The sequence below is a fragment of the Rhynchophorus ferrugineus genome, unplaced genomic scaffold, assembly GCF_030347505.1.
Source record: "Rhynchophorus ferrugineus isolate W39M unplaced genomic scaffold, kcgeb_rfMv2 rfM10, whole genome shotgun sequence".
NCBI lineage: Eukaryota > Metazoa > Arthropoda > Insecta > Coleoptera > Curculionidae > Rhynchophorus > Rhynchophorus ferrugineus.
The window spans coordinates 14,356,242-14,375,486 of NW_027472589.1; the positions used below are offsets into that span (position 1 = coordinate 14,356,242).

General features: G+C 35.3%; 1 protein-coding gene across 5 annotated transcripts in view; it reads right to left on the bottom strand.

Annotated features, from left to right (window-relative positions):
- Positions 1 to 19,245, bottom strand: part of LOC143204137 (protein bric-a-brac 1) — a 979,343-nt gene that overhangs the window by 845,545 nt on the left and 114,553 nt on the right. For all 5 annotated transcript variants that reach the window (XM_076416604.1, XM_076416602.1, XM_076416603.1 and 2 more), the window contains exon 3: positions 18,902 to 18,939. The gene's annotated coding sequence lies outside the window, so the exon portion shown is untranslated. The remainder of the gene's footprint in view (positions 1 to 18,901; positions 18,940 to 19,245) is intronic.

Genomic DNA, 19,245 nt, shown 5'->3' on the forward strand with positions numbered 1-19,245 from the left:
TAACGCATATATAAATACATATTCAATATAATACAGATAATACAGGATGATTGAAACCGCCAAGAATTTTACAATTGACGGTGTTGTGTCAACTGGGGAGACTGATTTCAATGATCCCTTATTTTCTTTTATATCCGCTGTAAATGCACCAGAAGCTTAACATCTACAAATGAAATCACTGCAACCAGTGGTGAAGAGATTGCTGGTGCTACTGCTGTTTTCGAACGAATCAGTTGGACGAATATCTAATGTCCTCAAAAATTTAGAAACAGACACTATAGTGTCTTTAATGACAACAATAGAAGGAATTAAGACATAAGGTGACAGTGTCAAATTTGATCCAGTAAGAAAAATGCTTGCAAGAAAAATAGGGAAAAAGTATGACTTTACATTCATATTATTAAACTTTCATAGCACACGGCTGTTCAGGAGAAAAATGTTTCTCTTTTGTCATTGTGTGCCCGCATAAACTGTTAACTATCATATGAACGTCACAAAGTACCCAATAAACAAAGTAACTCTAAACTTATAAATTGAAATTGCAAACACATATTTAAAAGCTTACACTTTATTCAATATAAAAGCAATGAATAAACTGACCGATTATAAGAAATCAACAACTGCTGGGTAATAAAACTAGATTATCGTTATAAACAAGGACGTAAGATTAATAAACTCTAATATCAACATGTTTATTTAAATATTTCTTGCACTGTTTTCATGTCAACTTATAATAGGATGTTTCCAAACTTTTGAACGATAGTGTATATCCTGGCTAGTGCAATTATAAGCGTCTGGATATGCATTTCTTTCAAATGACAGCAGAACGATAACTACGAAATAACAAGAGTATATAACAATTTTTTAGGAACACTGGAGACTCCACCATTGTGTGCATATTAACAACATTATGTAAATATAAATACATATTCAACAGCAATGAACTAACTTGCACTGCATACACTGCCACTGGCCCTATAAATTCATATCCTCCAACTACCTTTAGTGCGCCCTCCCCCTACCCCCCTCGACCGCCCCTCTGCAGGTTCCTTCTCCTTCTCCTCGCCATATTAAAATTAATTATTTAGTATGAGACTCGTATATTTTTTCCGTGGGCCAGGCGAGGTAGGGCGGCCGACATATTTTATAGATTTTTACGTCTGGCCGTAATAAAATTCGAAGAATTATGCATAAAAACCTTAATTGTGTTTGTCTACCACCGTTAGCGGAAGGCCTATAACTCAGAGAAAGCGGCTAAGCGAGCGGAATGGCCCGACAGGGACGCTCGGGGGGCGGTGCGGGGGTCGGTTTCGCAAGGTCGTAAGTGAAACATCAACGGAAGCGGGATACATTCTCCAAGAATGTTAGTTTTATTCGTGATTTTATTAAAAAGTGTTTTCATTTCATTCGGAATTGAAATTGTGTAGATTCAAAGAGAAATAACAATAGTTAAGAGAAACGTTTCTTTTATAAGGAGCAAAAAGCTTTCATAGCGGTTATGTGGGACTCAAACTTCGATTAGATCTTTTCTTCAACTGGACAGGTGCCGGAGCCGCACCCTGGCAGTACTTCAAGGCATATGTCCTGTCTCTAGTAGTTCAATTGTCCCCCTATTCAATGGATGCCCGATTCCTCAAGCAGAATCAGCTAAATACCTTGGAATCCATCTTGACGGTGGATTAAATTGGAAGCATCACGTTAGACAAAAAGCAAAACACATTAGAACCAAAATAAAACAACTATACTGGTTAGTCGGAAGATACTCTCAACTTGATCAAAAATCAAAGAGGTTGATCTATAATACTATTATAAAGCCAATTTGGACCTATGGGGTGCAAATATGGGGTTGCACTAAAAATTCCAATCTAACAACGCTGTCAAAACAAGGTTCTTCGATTGATTATCAATGCCTATCGCTATGTAACCAACAAAGAACTGCACGATGACCTGGAAATCAAATGGATTTGCGAAGTTATCCAAGATTTCGCCTTGAAACACGAAAGAAGATTACTAAATCATACTAACGTGGAAGCAATACAACTGCTGGACAGCGCGCAGGATGTCAGGAGATTGAAGCGAACAAAACCATACGAACTTATATAAAGTGTATACATTTAGTGTAAACTATAGCTATAAGTTATTATAATTAATAAATAATTTTATAATTGAGGAATACATGATGTATTTTATCGCATTCGTCTTGCTTGTTAATTAATCCGTGTACATAGGAAAAGGAGTAATAAATTAATTGTAAATTAAGATTGTACTAAGCTTATCTATTAAAGATGTTATAATAAAAAAAATTGTCCCCTCGGATTTTCTCTACGTCCTTACATTTGACCTTCACTATATCCCTCATCGTATTCCATCCCTCATTACATTCGTTCGCTTTACCTCCCATAGTCCTTCCGGCCACCGTTCTTCTCTGCTCCCATTTGGACAATACGGCGTCGAAGAGTATGTCCACCTCTCCACAACACCAACAGACGTCTGGGTACCTATCTTTTTCAGGTAGGAAAATGTTCCATGTCCAGTTAGGGCCTGTGTCAGGTAGTATCCAGTGATATTTTTTGTCGTATCCAACAAGAGTCAAACAGCAACAAGAAAAGTCGATTTAAATCGTAATGTATATGTGAATAAAAAATAGCAGCCCGTTGAAATGAGTATGTATTAGAGTAACAGCAGTTATTGGCCTTTTGACTCAAAGAGGTTTGAAGAAAATATATACTGTCGTACAATATTCTTTTGGCCGGATATGGCATTTGGGAATAATCTACAAAATGAGCAAATTACTACCGTGTAACTATTGTCAACCGCTGAATATTTGAAAGAATTTGAGCTTGGCATGAAGGGACATTTTCAACATTCTTGGGAACATGGTATGCATGGTGCTTGGGAACAACCTTGTACCCACACTGATGATATCCCGACACAGACATATCAGCATATCAGCCTAGGGCTATAGAAAAAACATAAATGGCAGTGAACAAGATCCAGAAATGCACTAGGAATTGGAAAATACAGCATAATAGCTAGAAATCTGTCAATGAATGATAAAAACTATTTATATCGCTTGAGGAACGCCCATTTTCTTCAAGCAGAAGCAGCGAAACACCTTGACATTCATCTGGATGGTATATATTAAATTGGAAAAATTACGTTAGACAGATAGACTAAAAATTAAAGAACTATACTGTTTACTCGGAATATACTTCCTACATGACCTAAGATTTAAAAGATTGATTTAAAGGTCAATTATATTGCTTATTCGGACTTACGGTTTACAAATATGGGGTTATGCTAAAATATTAAACCAACCAAAGATGCCATAAAAAATTCTTCTATTAATTATCAATACTTATCGCTACGTAACTAACGAAGAACTGCACGATGATGTAAAAATCAAATGAGTCTACAAAACTATTCAATATTTCACCTTAAAATATGAAATCACAGCAACGTTCCGGCAATATAGCTACTGAACAATGCACATAAAACGACAAGCACTTACGTATAGTGTGTAAGTTATGTATAGCTTATAGTGTATGAATGTTATTTTTAGCTCAAGCTGAAGTACAGAGACATTATTTATCCAGTACTCGTCTTGCTTGTGAATAAGTACAGCGGAACAACGGTAACAAATCAAATTATACATTAATATTGCAAATTAAGTTGAAGTGAAAATAAGTTTATCACGGTCTACAAAATACACAGAAATATAAACCTAGATGTTGAATACGGGCGGGGTACCAGCAGCACAAACAAAGAAATATCTGGCAAACCCGAGACGTTTATCTGAGAGATTATTGAAGGGTACTTTCGATTATTTTGACACTGACTATAGTTCAGTTTAGACGTGCCACCATCAAATGCCCAAGCCTCGCCAATAGGTAAATCCAGCGCCGATCTCTTTTATCGCTTGTATTTTCCACATTTTATTTTATATCGTCAATAAATAACGGTCACATAATGTAAATATCATTATTTCATTTTGTTCTTTACCTCCATTCACCGAGCCATATAATTTACCCTAAAAGTTCATGAAGATACTCATATCCAAACGCATATTATACGCCAAATTTAGAATCCTTGGTTTATGTCCTGTTTCCTAACATGAACAAGGATACTATGATGAAAGACACAAAAAGATTTATTTATCTCCATATCCGCAGTTACTAGGAACATAAAACACGCTTCCCTAAAAGTACTAACTTGACCTAGAAACAAGAAACATTACTAAAACTGATGATGGATGAACTAACTAGCCAACTAGTAAGATTTAAAGAATTATTTAAATTGGCCTAATAGGACTAATGAATAATGATGAAAAACATAATAAAATAGTTTTTAAGTAAAAGTCATTCAAAAAGATAATATCAAATAACTGGGAATGAATCTGAATCGATTCTTAACTTGGAACAACAACTTGGACTTAAACTGATCTAGATGTATTGATTTATAGGTCGTAAATATAAATTATTTTTAAATAGCAAGGTATTGCTATATACGTTAATTTTTATATGGACGTATGGTATCGAACTGAGGGGTACTACTAGCAAATCTGACATAGATATCCTGCAGAGGTTCCAGAATAAAGTGCTAAATGCCGTCGTCGACCTCCCATATTACGCCGGTAACAAACTAATTCGGCGCGATATCCCCCTGGAAACCATAAGGAATGTGATACTAACTGCTAGTAGTACCCGAATGTACTCGCCAAACAATTAAATGTGCGTCATGTCAGTGAAGTGTGTAGACCAAAACTTCTTTTTGTTCTGGCCTAAAACCAGGCGGTGAAATGCATGACGCATACCTGGTCGCGGAGACTTGCCCAGGAGGGACAAGTTGGACCGGGTTATGTGGCACTACTTCTGGGTTTACCAATACACTAAATCGAAACTCACAGTTGACTCCTATGGGTCGCTACTACTATTAAATTTAGGGATATGGCACCCGCTAATCGGGCACGAGGACCCGGCAAAAAAGTTATGACAGCAGCGACGAATGAGGTCGTTGCAGCCTGGAAAAGGGGAGGTTAGCGGTGCTAAGCTCCCAGTATGTCCACCAGCTCGCGAACAAGCGCATTTTCGGAAGAACCTGAGCTCAGTTGTTGTTTGCGGAAGGAATGAGATATGAAGTACTTGATTTTTAGAGTGTCAGATTCCCTGTGAATTTGATTATTTCTGACAAACCATGGAGCGTTTAGGATTCTCCCGAGGAGCTTATTTTGGAAAACTTGAAGCCGGTTCACCTGCTTGGGTCTAACAAACTTGAAGTGAAGATATCATCAGAGAAGATAGCAAGAGATCACTTATTGTAGCGATCTCCTATATGTCATTTTATAATTTAAATTACATCATCTACATATACTAATTATTTACATGTTTTATAACTCACGCAGTAGGTCGGATTTCCGTGACATCATAAGGCTAATCTTCAGTCGGAATCAACTTACTTATCAAGAAAAGATGTTAGTTTGACGTTGTTACTCGAAGTTACTTACAAATAACAAAAATATAGCAGTTTAGGCTGTACTCTGTGTAAAAAACAACCCTGACATTCGTGGACTTCTGGCACAAGCATCACACACAATTCAAGGTCTAACGCGCTTAATATTAAAATAAAATACGATCGTATTGAAAGTGGTCATAACACACATAAAATATTATTTCCGTTGAACATATTTTGATATCAAATCTCGAAATAAAAAAGGCGACTCTCGTAATGCACTCGAACGAGCATAAGCATCACATTCAATAATTTCATTTATGATTAAGTAACTAATAGACTACTTTATCCTATCGAGTGTTCCGGGTGTCCCATTTAATAGTACATTAGTTGCATGTAACCTGGCTCTTTACCAAATTAATTTCCAGGCCTCCAACTTGTTCTCCAACTTCCTGCAGTACAAGTTTAATATTCGTTTGTACAGAAATATAATAATATCGCCTGGGCGTGTATCGCGAATAAGATTATTTCCATCATCGCGTTGCCAGTTTTGCTCAAAACTATAAATTATTAATCAAATAACTTGATCTGTTATTTTGACAGACAATATAAGATCATAGTAGAGTTAACAAAGGTTAGAGATAAGAAGAAAATTGTTTTTGTAGTATTACTAGTACTCCATCATTCAACTAAGTCTCCTTAGGAAATACGTACTGATATGACACATGGACTGCAAAGTCCCGAACGTAACAAAGAAAGCGCGTTTTCAAAATAAGCCTGTCATCAGTTGCTGTCCACTCAGATGAAGATCGTTCTGATTCCAGAGTGAAGTGATGAATCCATTGTCACATATTGACGCAAAAAAATTCGGTTAAGTTCCTTAAATTGTTAGGTTTAAACATGGCCAAACACTGTGAGCAAGTGAAAGCAAACCAAAGAAGTGATCAACCGAGATTTTAGCTTTTTAACACTTTAACAGAGCTTTCTCATAGATAAATGTTCACCTTATTTGGACGTCCATTGCGTTCTGCATCATCGGTGTCTCGACGACCACGTTTAAAGTCAGCAAACCAAAGTTTAATTTTAGTTTCTGATAGAGCGGAGTCCTTATAACACTTTTGAAGCCATTTCTTCCCATCAAGAAGCAGTGTAAAACCAAATCTCTTTCCCTTGAAGAAATAATCGGCATATATTTGGCGGCTTAAAGTAAACACATATAGTCCAATATAAAATAATCTAATACGAAATGTCTTCCAATGTTAGAAGCACACAAGAAATATAAATCTATATATTAATCGGCTTAAAATGTTGTTCTGTTTTAATATACAGACATTTATTTCTTTAATTAATGTTATTTATCACATATATTTCTGATCTAATATTGACATAATTCTGAAAACATAAAAAGTTATTAGTAACATACTTAGTACAAACGCAACAGTCGTCTGTCGTGGCGTCTGACTTTTGGGATGCACATGGAATAATTTTCATTGACTGACTTGAAAAAGGAAGGATCATCAACAGCGACTATTACAATATTTACTATAAATTATTACCAAAATGGTATCGAAATGTTGGAAGGGTCGCTATAATCAATGCACCACCCTTAAAGGGAATTAAGTTTAAAAAAAGTAATTTTACCAAAAAATGTGTTTTACTATGATAGGCCGGGGACTTTTCAATTGACCTGTTAATATTAAACATAATATTAAAATGTATAATATTACCTCTAAAAATCTACTTTTTTAAATCTTTTGAAATACCCGCAAAATTAAAAAGCATAAAGCATACAAATATGACCATTTTTCATTCTTGTCTTTGCCATAATTTCATACCCATTACACTTATTCGTATTGAATAATAAATAATTATATTACCCTAACAAACTTCTGTAAAGATAAAATTAACCTAACAGTGACTTCCTAACTACAGCTCTCGCAAACATTAACGCGTGGCTGTGAAATATGTCAAGCTAGTTTAGAATAAATGCGCATCAGCTTTAACTATCGTCTCGCATTCTTCAGATTTAGAGATGACTTACACTATCCCAGTGCAGAACGATTGAGACCAATCATTAACAGTAGCAATATTTGGTGAAGGATATTTGAAAGCGTTGCGAAAACCAGTGGTAGTTTGTCTTTTTTTTTAATTAATTACATCTTATATTAGGTATGCTTAGTACCATCTTGATTTACAAATTAATGTATAACTACTATTCTGTCATACTTGCATTAACATATAAGAAAGACGAGCAAGGGATTAATACATCTGTATGTATTTCCTAAATTAAAATAAAACTAATATACTTAAGCTAAAGTTATACACTATAAAACTGGATTAATTTATGGTACCCAAAAAGCGAGAGATCTATGCGGTCTTTAACTACCGTGTACACAGCAACAGAACGTTTCGCATTTTTGGAAGAATGCTTTATTTGCTGTATCAGTGAGCGTAGCATCATGCCCGAGGCATCCTTGTTTATATCTTAGAGGGCCTTTATCCTCCCGTCCTTCTATATACCATCATCATTGAGTTGTTTGATTTGGAGTTTCAGTGATTCATTAATTGTTTTTATCGTTGACATTTTCATTTCGAACCGGGTGATCTGCGATTTTAATAATAATGGGAGATGACTGGTAATGAGATAAGATGAGATCTTAGTTCAGAATGATAACAAACTACCTATAGAGCAAGCCATCTAATATTTGCAAAAGAAGATATAATACCACCAAAAGCTAATTAATACGAGGGTCATTATTTATATTTCGGGAATTGGCAACACTGCTGTCATGATCCATTGTTCCATCGTAAAGTTTGACATTTTTGACTATATACGTACTCTGAACATTTTGTCGCACGGACGCTATTTGTTTATTTTATATTTAGTTGAAAGTTTCGTCTCGGCAAAAAATGGAACTGAATCGTGAACATCTTCGTGCGATGATATTTTACGATTTTCGACGTGGAGTATCACAACAAAAGTGCATCAACTTAATTTGACTTTTGGCGATGAAGCTCCATTAAAAAACACCGTGTATCACTGGTTTTGTGAATTCAGTCGTGGTCGTATTTCGCTGTCCGACAAGTTTCGTGAAGATCTTCTAAAATCGGCTGTTGTGCCAGAAAACATCGATGCTGTGTGCAAAATGACTAAGCATTAAGACCGTCATGTCACCTATTGTGAGATTGAGGCATCCCTAAGCATTAGCATCAGCATATATGCAATTTTACATGAAGACTTAGCTGTGTGAAAGTTCTGTTCGCCTTGGATCCCACACAATTTGACAATCGTTCAAAAAAGCTCGTGTCGATTGGTGCAAAGAAATGCTTTAGAAACTCAATCGCGATGCTTCGAAAGACGTTTATAAAATCGTGACAGGTGACGAATCATGGATATATTCGTATGTGCCTGAAAGTAAGCAGCAGTCGACTGTATGGGTGACCCAAGATGAACCAAATCCAACGAAAGTTGTTTGTGCACGAAGCACTTCAAAGAAAATGGTGGCCTGTTTCTCCGGGAACACTGGTCATATTGCAACAGTGTCTCTAGAGGATCGTAGAACAGTAAATTCTGATTGGTACACAACCATTTGTTTGTCAGAAGTCTTCGGTGAAATAAGGAAAACAAACACCGGATTGTTCTTCATCATGACAACGCGAGCTCTCACACATCGGCTCAAACAAGAAATTAATTGAGCACCCAAAACATCGAATTGATGGGTCGTCCGCCATACAGCCCTGATTTGGCACCCGATGACCTCTTTTTGTTCCCATCCATGAAGAATAAACTGCGTGGTCAACGATTTCCATCGCCCGAAGAAGCTATTGAACCATTCAAAAGTCATGTTTTGAAGATACCTCATTCGGAATGGAATAAATGCCTTGAAAATTGATTTAAGCGTATATAAAAGTGTATAGATCATCGTGGCGACTACTTTGAAAAACACTACAAATATATTCGCAGCTTAACTATTTAATAGTGACTTATATAAATAGTGACCCTCGTAAGAATTTGTGTTTTTGCTTTTTAAATCCTTACACATTTTATAACTGATAAAATTGTATGTGTTTTACATCTGCCTATTATGTTTTAAACATCTCTATTATTACTATTACCGCCATCGCGACCGGTAAAAGAGCCGAACACGGACCTGACCGAAAAATCGGTACATTATCGACGGTAATAATTTGTTCCTGTATTTTTAATGTTAGAAATTCCGTTTGTGATTTTTCGTCGTTAATTCATGGCGGGGCCCCAGCACCACGTCGGCGCCGCGAATTTCGAGCAATAACTCACGATATAATATTAAAAGCCGTATATTTTTGAAAGGCAAAAATTAAGTACACGAAATGGCCGCCGAGCGGCAGAAATAAATTAGCAATGAATCAGATCGCGCAAAGTCGTTTTTTTCCTCCCCGGCCTTCGCTTCCACTGAAATTACGGCTTAAGAGCCGATAATAAGCGAGTGGAAGTTTCTAATTCTCCAGCTGATGTTTCGCGGTACAACTGGAAGGTTTCTAGCAAAAAAAAACAGCAAATAAATAAGGCGTGAGCTAACGCGCTCGTTCCTCTACCGCTCCGACTTGATCCTTTATCAAATGATGGGAATCCTTCAAGCGATATTCAACAGTCTTAGCATCTATCGGTATATCTATAATTTTTTTTCGCTGTATACCAGGTGCTTGCGTGTCTTCCAATCATTGTCCAGTTTAAAAAAGCATGTATTAAGAAAACTGGTACAATATGTATGATTCAGCATTATTTGTATTCTGAAAGGTTTGGTTTTGGAATCGTAGTAACAACTTTCTAATTCTTCAGCTGATGTTTTGTGGTACAACTGAAAGGTTTCTAGCAAAAAAAAACAGCAATGATGGGAATCCTTCAAGCGATATTCAACAGTCTTAGCATCTATCCGTATATCTATACATTTTTTTCGCTGTATACCAGGTGCTTGCATGTCTTCGAATGATTATCCCCTTTAAAAAAAGCATGTATTAAAAAAACTGGTACAATATGTATGATTCAAGCATTATTTGTATTCTGAAAGGTTTGGTTTTGGAATCGTAGTAACAACTTTCTAATTCTTCAGCTGATGTTTTGTGGTATAACCGGAAGGTTTCTAGCAAAAAAACAACAAATAAATAAGGCGTGAGCTAACGCGCTCGTTCCTATACCGCTCCGACTTGATCCTTCATCAAATGATGGGAATCCTTCAAGCGATATTCAACAGTCTTAGCATCTATCCGTATATCTATACATTTTTTTCGCTGTATACCAGGTGCTTGCATGTCTTCGAATGATTACCCCCTTTAAAAAAGCATGTATTAAGAAAACTGGTACAATATGTATGATTCAAGCATTATTTGTATTCTGAAAGGTTTGGTTTTGGAATCGTAGTAACAACTTTCTAATGCTTCAGCTGATGTTTTGTGGTACAACCGGAAGGTTTCTAGCAAAAAACACAACAAATAAATAAGATGTGAGCTAACGCGCTCATTCCTATACCGCTCCAACTTGATTCTTTATCACATGATGCAAAATAGAGTTGCTTCGGGAAATATGCAAGTGAATCAAGCCTGGAAGCAGACAAAGATTACTCGCTATGGAAAGCAACTCGGAGATTTAAAAGACCAAGTATTAGAGTACCGCCTGTTAAAAATGATCAAAATGAAAAATGAAAAATGAAACCGACAACAACCTCAATCCTAAAAAGGCTCTTGGAATTGATGCTATTTCACCTAGGTTATTAAAAGAGACAAATCGACAGAACAAGTTGGATTTACAGGACTATTTCGCTGTTACCTACGATATCAAAATTATTTGAGAAACTGCTGTTAAAACGTATTAAACCATTTATAACAACACCACTTCTTCAGTTTGGATATCGAAATCACCGCTCGACAATCTACCAAGTGCACAAAGTAACAGCAGTTGTTGAAAAGGTATTCGACGAAAATAGATACTTCGCTACAATATTCCTGGACGTCTGACAAGCATTTGGTCGGGCCACCAGTCACCATTTGGGATTAATCTACAAAATGAGCAACTTGTTACCGCGGAAAGAAAATTTAGAGTTTCGAGTGGAGTTCCACAAGGTAATGTCAACCACAAAGCCTATTAGGACCTATGTGGTGCAAATACGGGGTTGCACTAAAACATCATACCACATAGTAATCTAATGCACCCAATAAAAAGTTCTACGAATAACTACCAATGCTTATCGCTACGTAACCAACGAAGAGCTGCACGATGACATCGAAATCAAATGGATGCACGAAGTGATCCAAGACTTCACCTTCAAACATGAAATAAGGTTGCTAAATCACAGCAACGTGGAAGCAATACAGCTACAGGACAACAAGCAGAAAATTAGAAGATTGAAGCGAACCAAACCACACGAACTTGTTTAGTGTATAAGTGTATTTTAACTTTCGCTTAAGTAGATTAGTTTCATTTTAATTTGGGAAATATACACTGATATATTAATCCCATACTCGTTTTGCTTGAGTATCAATGCAAGCACAATAGAACAATAGTAACAAATTAATTTGTAAATTAAGATTGTACTAAGCATATATAATATAAAAAAAATATGGGAGTCATCTATAGGCATATCTATATATTTATTTCACTATATATATATATATATATATATATATATATAAATTTGAAATACTATCTCGTACGGTCCATCATCATCAAACCGCGGCGCTTGGCAACCGTCAAAACGTCACCAATGTGGTCCGGGCGACAAAAAGGGTCAACCGTCCGCCTCCCCCCACTCGCTTCCGATCCCCTACGGTGTCCCTTCATACGACTCGCCCAGCCCCAATAACCGATATTTCACCGATTGCCCATAAATACGAGTTTCCGCCCGTCCGAGCGGCAAACAGAAGACTCCGACCCCGGCATCGATAACGCGGCCCTTTGGCACTCGGGCCGGCTTATCGCGACCCCCGACGTCCCCCCGGGGTCAAACCGGCCGCCCTCGCCCGCGCCGCCTGCCCGTGCCCGCGTCCCGGCGCCCGTCCACCTTGTTAAGGCCGAGAGGGAATGACGAAAGCCACGCATACGAGCTGGCTTAGCGGGCATGGGTGATAATGCCGATGCGCGGCTTTACCACCTTCTCGACATCACGAAGACGATTTACGTCATAGGAAATGGCCCTTGGTTATGATCGTATGCTGTTATTGTAAATAATGTAAAACCGAGATTTATTTGTTTATATTTTATCGAATTTTTTTATCCTAAAATACAGACAGAGACACGTAGCATTCAAGGAAATCATAAATCTTTCCGAATGTCAGGGTACTTAGAATTACATCTCGTAGTTCGATATTTTAGACCTTTTAATTTTTGGGTCGTTCAAGTGGTTTAAAAAAACAGTGTGAATGATAATATAATGAAACTAGGCGGGATTGTCGTTTTGTTTTAATTATATAGTTTGTCACCGTTGCCAATACTTATCAACAGAAATAATTGCAAATGGCAATGAATGGCAACAGTCTTTGGGGGTTGTATTTGCCAGATGTGATCACATCCTAGAGATGTTAGAACTTCATACAAGTCCATTTCTGAAGACGCGATGGCCAGGGTCCAAGCTAAGCTTGATCAAATGGTAAGTTTGTTCACGAGTATTCCAATTTTCTCTTTTTATTTATCATTTATTATTTTTTTAAATCTCAATTTATTATCTTCTAATTTTTATTCTATACCTATATTAGCGTTCATTTCTCGTATTCCATTTGTTATTTTAAATTTATTATTGCTAATCTATAATTCTCTATTTATTACTTTTACTTATTATTCTCTATTCATTATGCTCTACTTTTTTTATTATTCATCCAACCATCGTTATATCTTTTATTCCACTCTATCTTATTATTTCCTCAGCCCGTCGCATATTCTCCATAATTTTTAGATTATGGTAAATCAAAGATATTAGTTTTATGGTTGCAACTGTAAATATAAATTATAACAATATTATAATCCATAAACTAACGTCAAAGTGGCTCAAGTTACTGATGCGTAGTTATGATCTATGGATTAAGCGTACATAAACGGCACCGAAAGTGGTTTCTGCTGGCTCTTGGTGGCAGCGTATCTAGCGTGTGGCTTTTAAGTTTCTCCCTTGTACGCATTGCACGTCCATCATAGCTGGAGCTGAAGAAATGAGTGCACTAGTAACAGTCCTAGTAATCCTAGCGAAGCCTACTAATCTTAGTGACAGCAGACCTCTTGGGTTACTTCCCTTGATCTCATTGCACGTCATTATGGTTAGTGTTAGGACAAAAGCTGGTACGTCGCGTGCTACTTTCCCTTCGTACCGTATGCACATGTTGCACATGCTATCAATTATCGTTATTATCGCTATTTTCCATGATATGTTGTTTGTTGGCTATATACATCCATTATATGTGGTTTATTGACTATCTGAAGCATATATATACGCCACCAAACGTGGTTACTGCCGGCTCTTGATGAAAGCGTATTTGCTTGGGGGCGTGTTTGCCTCTGGCTTTTTCCCTTGTATGCATTGGACGTTCATCATAGTCGGAGTAAGGAGAAGTAAGTGCAGAACAGTTTAGCTCTATCCTGGCGAGTATAACTAACGGTAATCGCAGAATATATAATAGGAATTTGCGTCTACCGCCTTGATCTCATTGCAGGTCCATTATTGTTGGTGTCAAGGTATGAGCTGGTACATTGCGCGCTACATTCCCTTCGTACCGCGTGCACATGTCATACTTCATCCTAGCATAGTTTAAAATTGCTATCAGATACCGTTATTGTCTGTTTTATAGTGATTGTTCGTCAATTATTGACTACTATGAACTAAGATTATTATTAAACATCCTGGTTTATCTATCATTTTATTTCCTACCATTCTCTTCGCCTTTATTTGAGATTATCGAGACCATCTATTATCAGTATTTGTCGACATATTCATTTATCCATGCCATTATTACCGATACTATTATATCAGTATTTTGACTGTCAGTAACGTTATATTTTAATTACCTGACAATAGAAGCACCTATCTCGTAATATGTCAATTATATTTTAATTTACGATGGATATAGCTGTCGGAGACAATAGTGAAGAAGCCTCACGAAAATTGCAACAAGCAAGTGATAATATAAATAATTGGACACAAGCTTGGAAAATAAGAATCAATTAAAGTAAATCTGTACATGTGCAGTTTACCTATAAACAGACCGTACGAGCACCAATAACATTAAATCACAGCACTATCGTTCCACATAGCAACAACGCTAAATATCTCGGAATGAATCTCGATGCAAAACTTCGCTGGAAGGAACATATAAAGAAGGAAAGAAAAGAACTGGAATTGAAATATAGGAAAATGTACTGGCTAATTGGAAGAAAATCACAATTATCAGTACATAATAAATTGTTATTATATAAGCAATTATTGAAACCTATATGGACATACGGAGTTAAATTATGGGGATGTTCTGCAAAGAGTGACATTAATAAAATACAAATTTTTCAGAACAAAGTCCTGAGAGGTATTGTGGGTGCACCCAAATACTATAGGACTGATTACCTACATCGAGACCTTCAGATACCCACAGTCAGTTAAGAAATCAAGAGAATTGCAAGGGGGCATGAGGAAAGACTTCATTCTCATACTAATATTAACATATTGCAACTATTGGATACCACCAGAACAGGACACAGACTCAAAAGAATCAAACCATCTGATCTTGTGTAGTGTTGTGTACTGAGGTGCATATAATAAAAAATTCAGCAGTGACATGTATAAACATTATCTCACCAGAAACTGAGTTAGGGCCTATAGGTCCTCCTAGTTATATACCTAGATTTAAGTTAGCATAAAGACAAATTGTGGGTTAGATGGAAACGACTAGTAACAATGTATTAATTAAATAATAAAAAAAATAATTTCACCCCTGTCATTGAAAATTGGTTGCTCAGGTACATTTTATTATGTTTGCAGAATTATCACCTGACCACCGCGAACATCAAGATCTCGCACGCTGATTTGCATTATTTATTTTGCCATTTATTGAGTAAGTTAAGGTAAGTTCTTGCATCATTTATTCTGATGTCTCTTTTTATATATTTAAGGTGATTATTTTATATTCCTTTTCTTAAATATAGTTTTTGTTTTAGGGCCTAGGTTTAGAAACAACTGTACAATAACAACTTTTAATTTATTATACAAAAACTATTATCCTTTCATTGAAAGAGGCGGTGACGTATTGGAGCTATATAACACTTATACTTGTAGAATAGGTGGATGTCCATCTTTCGTCCTTTCTAATTAGATTCGATGTACAAGATCTCCATTTGTTGCAGCACTTTATTCACTATAGCCATTTCTATGTTTCCAGTGCAGCCACAGGATGACATTAAATCAAAAAGAAACTGGATTTAAAGTATATTTCGAAAACACGATTGGTTGGATAAATAATAAGTTGTTATAGGCAAATTCCAAATCCCACATGGTGCTATGGAATCCAATTAAGGCGATATTCGGCGAAAAGTAATATAAACAAAATACATTTGGAAGATATATGAGATGAATTTTTCAGAATAAAATAAGAGGTGTCGTAGATATTATAAAAATGATTACATACACCGAGACCTTCAAATACCGATTGTTACTAAGAAAATCAAGAAAATCGTAAAGAGGCATGAAGAGAGCCTCCATTCATATACTAAAACAGAAGTACTTCGACTCTTGGATAAGATTCGAGCCGGACATACTAAAAACAAGGATTAAACCATTTTTAAAGAACTTCAAAAAAGGAGGAGCTTCTATGTTCGAGTGTGTATTTTTTTAAATATGTTCACGGATTTATTCGTCCATAGTGGACCGACTCAAAATTCTTTTCTTATTCGAAAGAGTGCACATCCGGGGTGGTCCCATTGGAACCAAGTCAGGATTTAATGGTGGAATCCGGGGAAATCGAAGAAAACTCGAAGAAACGTACCGACTTTAAAGTAGTTAGAAGTAGTTAAAATAATATTGTAAATAAATAAATAGGCTTAGGTAGGTATTAAGCTAAATTGTGTGTATATAGTAGAATATAAAATACGTGTAGTAGAGAGCTTTTTGTTTATTTTTTATTTAGTTATTAAAACGACTATTATATATTTTCACTTTTTAGTAAGTTCTTTATTTATTTTTTGAAGTCTATTCAATGATTTAAAACATTTTCAATGCAGTCATATTTATGAAAAAAAGCAGGAATGTTAATTGGTACATGAACATTACTAACACATTTTTAATAATGAACAATATTAAAAAATTGTAGATTAGAACAGACAGACTAGTACGACTTGACAATATATTATTATAAGGGTTGCTGTTTGCACTAATAATGAAAAGACAGTAATTTTTCAACGAAAATAACTTTATTATTTTTCTAAGCATTTTCCATGATAATCCATATACTTCTACTTGTGCTTGAACTAATATTCATAACAATTTTTTCACTCTGATTGAGCTACCTCCAATACACGGTTTTTGAATGCATAAAGGAGAAGAGTCTTTCAAATGGTGCTAAATCAGGGCCGTACCATCAATTCGATCTTTTGGTCAGTCGAATGTGTGGTTGTGTCTGGCTCTTTTTTCGTATTTTATGAAGCATTCATGACTAACCAATAGCTTTGTATCGTACAGAATTCACCATAATACATTGTTCTAAGGACAAGGTTGCCACATATCCAGTTTTTTGAAGAAGCAAACAATCATTTGTTTCAAAATTCTTCGCGCTCGAATCACTTTGGTTGGATCAGGTTTTGGAAAACACATGCAGGGGAACGTTGTACTGTTTGGGGCTCATAGATCCAAGATTCGCGACACAATGTTAATTCAACGCTCTATTTGAGATAATTACCGAGTATGCTTTACAACTTAAAAATTATTTAACTGAAAATAAATATCAGCTCTTTATAGTCTTAATGATTAGAGAGCCTAAAAGTGAGATTCAAATGCTGCAGAGAAAAAGAACATTTGAACAGTACTTCAAGAAAAGATTTTTCAAAACTTTAAAATTAAGTCACACCTATTCACACACACACAAAATTGACCGACAATATTATGGCATTGTATATTTTTTCACATTATTGTCCTTGATTGTAGTTTTGTAGTCCAAGCACTACATTATTTGAAATATACTCAATTATACCACAACAGTGTATGTAATAAGCACAATTTATCATGTTAAGGCTCTGAATCCACCAAAATCCATCAAAATTCGTTCACAGACACCGCAGACCTCGAATAACAAACATATATGATTGCATATTAAAATTGTTATTTATTATATTTATACTAGCACATAACGTCGGTATATATTTAATTATCTATTTTAATATTGAACCGATTTAATTGCTACTATATATTATAGTTAATTATGTTGGCGTATAATAAACAAGTTAAATAATTAAGGTGATGCAACATATACATTCGTATACATTTTCAGTTACAACCAGCAAGGATATTATATTTATATTGTCTATTCATTAAATCTCTAACATAACTACCTAATAGTTATAATAAAAAACACTCAATAAGGGCAATACTAAAAAATATATATATTAAAAATATTTCCTTTATATATATATATATATATATATATTATATATATATATATATATATATATATATATATATATATATATATATATATATATATATATATATATATATATTATAGTCTCCTTTTACCAACTAAAGGTTTATCTGGACTGGGTCTAAAGTTTAACATGGGCTCCGAACCACGGTCCTCAGCATTAATCCTACCGACTGGCGAGTGACCAACTTTAGAAATCATCCCAAAAGACATTTGGTCTTACCCAGCCTGGTTACTGGCGTGAATGAGATCATTTTCCTTGTCGGATTTTACACTCTTGACATTTTTTATACATTTGATTTTATACATTTTATACTCTTTATACATTTGAATATTTAAGATAGAAAAGTTAAGATACGAAAAAATATACAGGGGATAAACAACACTGTTTCCGTGTAAATAATGCGACACATACGTGATCTCAAACTTCTTCACTTCTATATTAGGAATATCTTCGAATGTAACACTAGCTAAAGGAATATACACAAATTATTTATAACATTTATAAATAGAATTAATGATAATTAGATAAGCCCAATAGCAGAAATTCCACAATCTCAAGTACTCATACATTTTCTGATAGAGCAGATAATTAAACAAAAACTATCTTTTTCTAATTTTCAAGATTTATCTACAATGTTATAAGTTGGCAACAGTATTCGATCACCATAAGGAAAAATTTCCTTTGATTTAAACGTAAAAAACTAAACAGTCAGCAAATAAGCATCAATTACTCAAATTGGCTCAAAATTCGAGGTCAGTGTTGAAAAAAAAATTACATAAGTAAAAATAATACATAATAAAAAATAATAAAACTTACCAATAACTATAATTGAAATATGTGCTACGATCATCCACCTGAAACAAAAAAAAAGTTAATTAGAAAAAATGTAATTATAATATAAATCTACATTTGTATAAAGCCTAAATGATAGGAATACAAGCCACGAAACGTGAAAGGGCTTAAAAGACGAAAACTTTTAAATCGTTCAAAAATTACATTTTATTTTATGGAAAGAACATGTAACTTGTTCAGTCTTCTTCTTCCATTGTGCCCCTGTATGGGATGGTCTCACAAGACAAGCTGTTCGATGACTCCAAAAGCCAATGGTTTACGGCTGAGAAATTGAGCTACTGCAATCCGCCTATGGTGGCCTTACACTG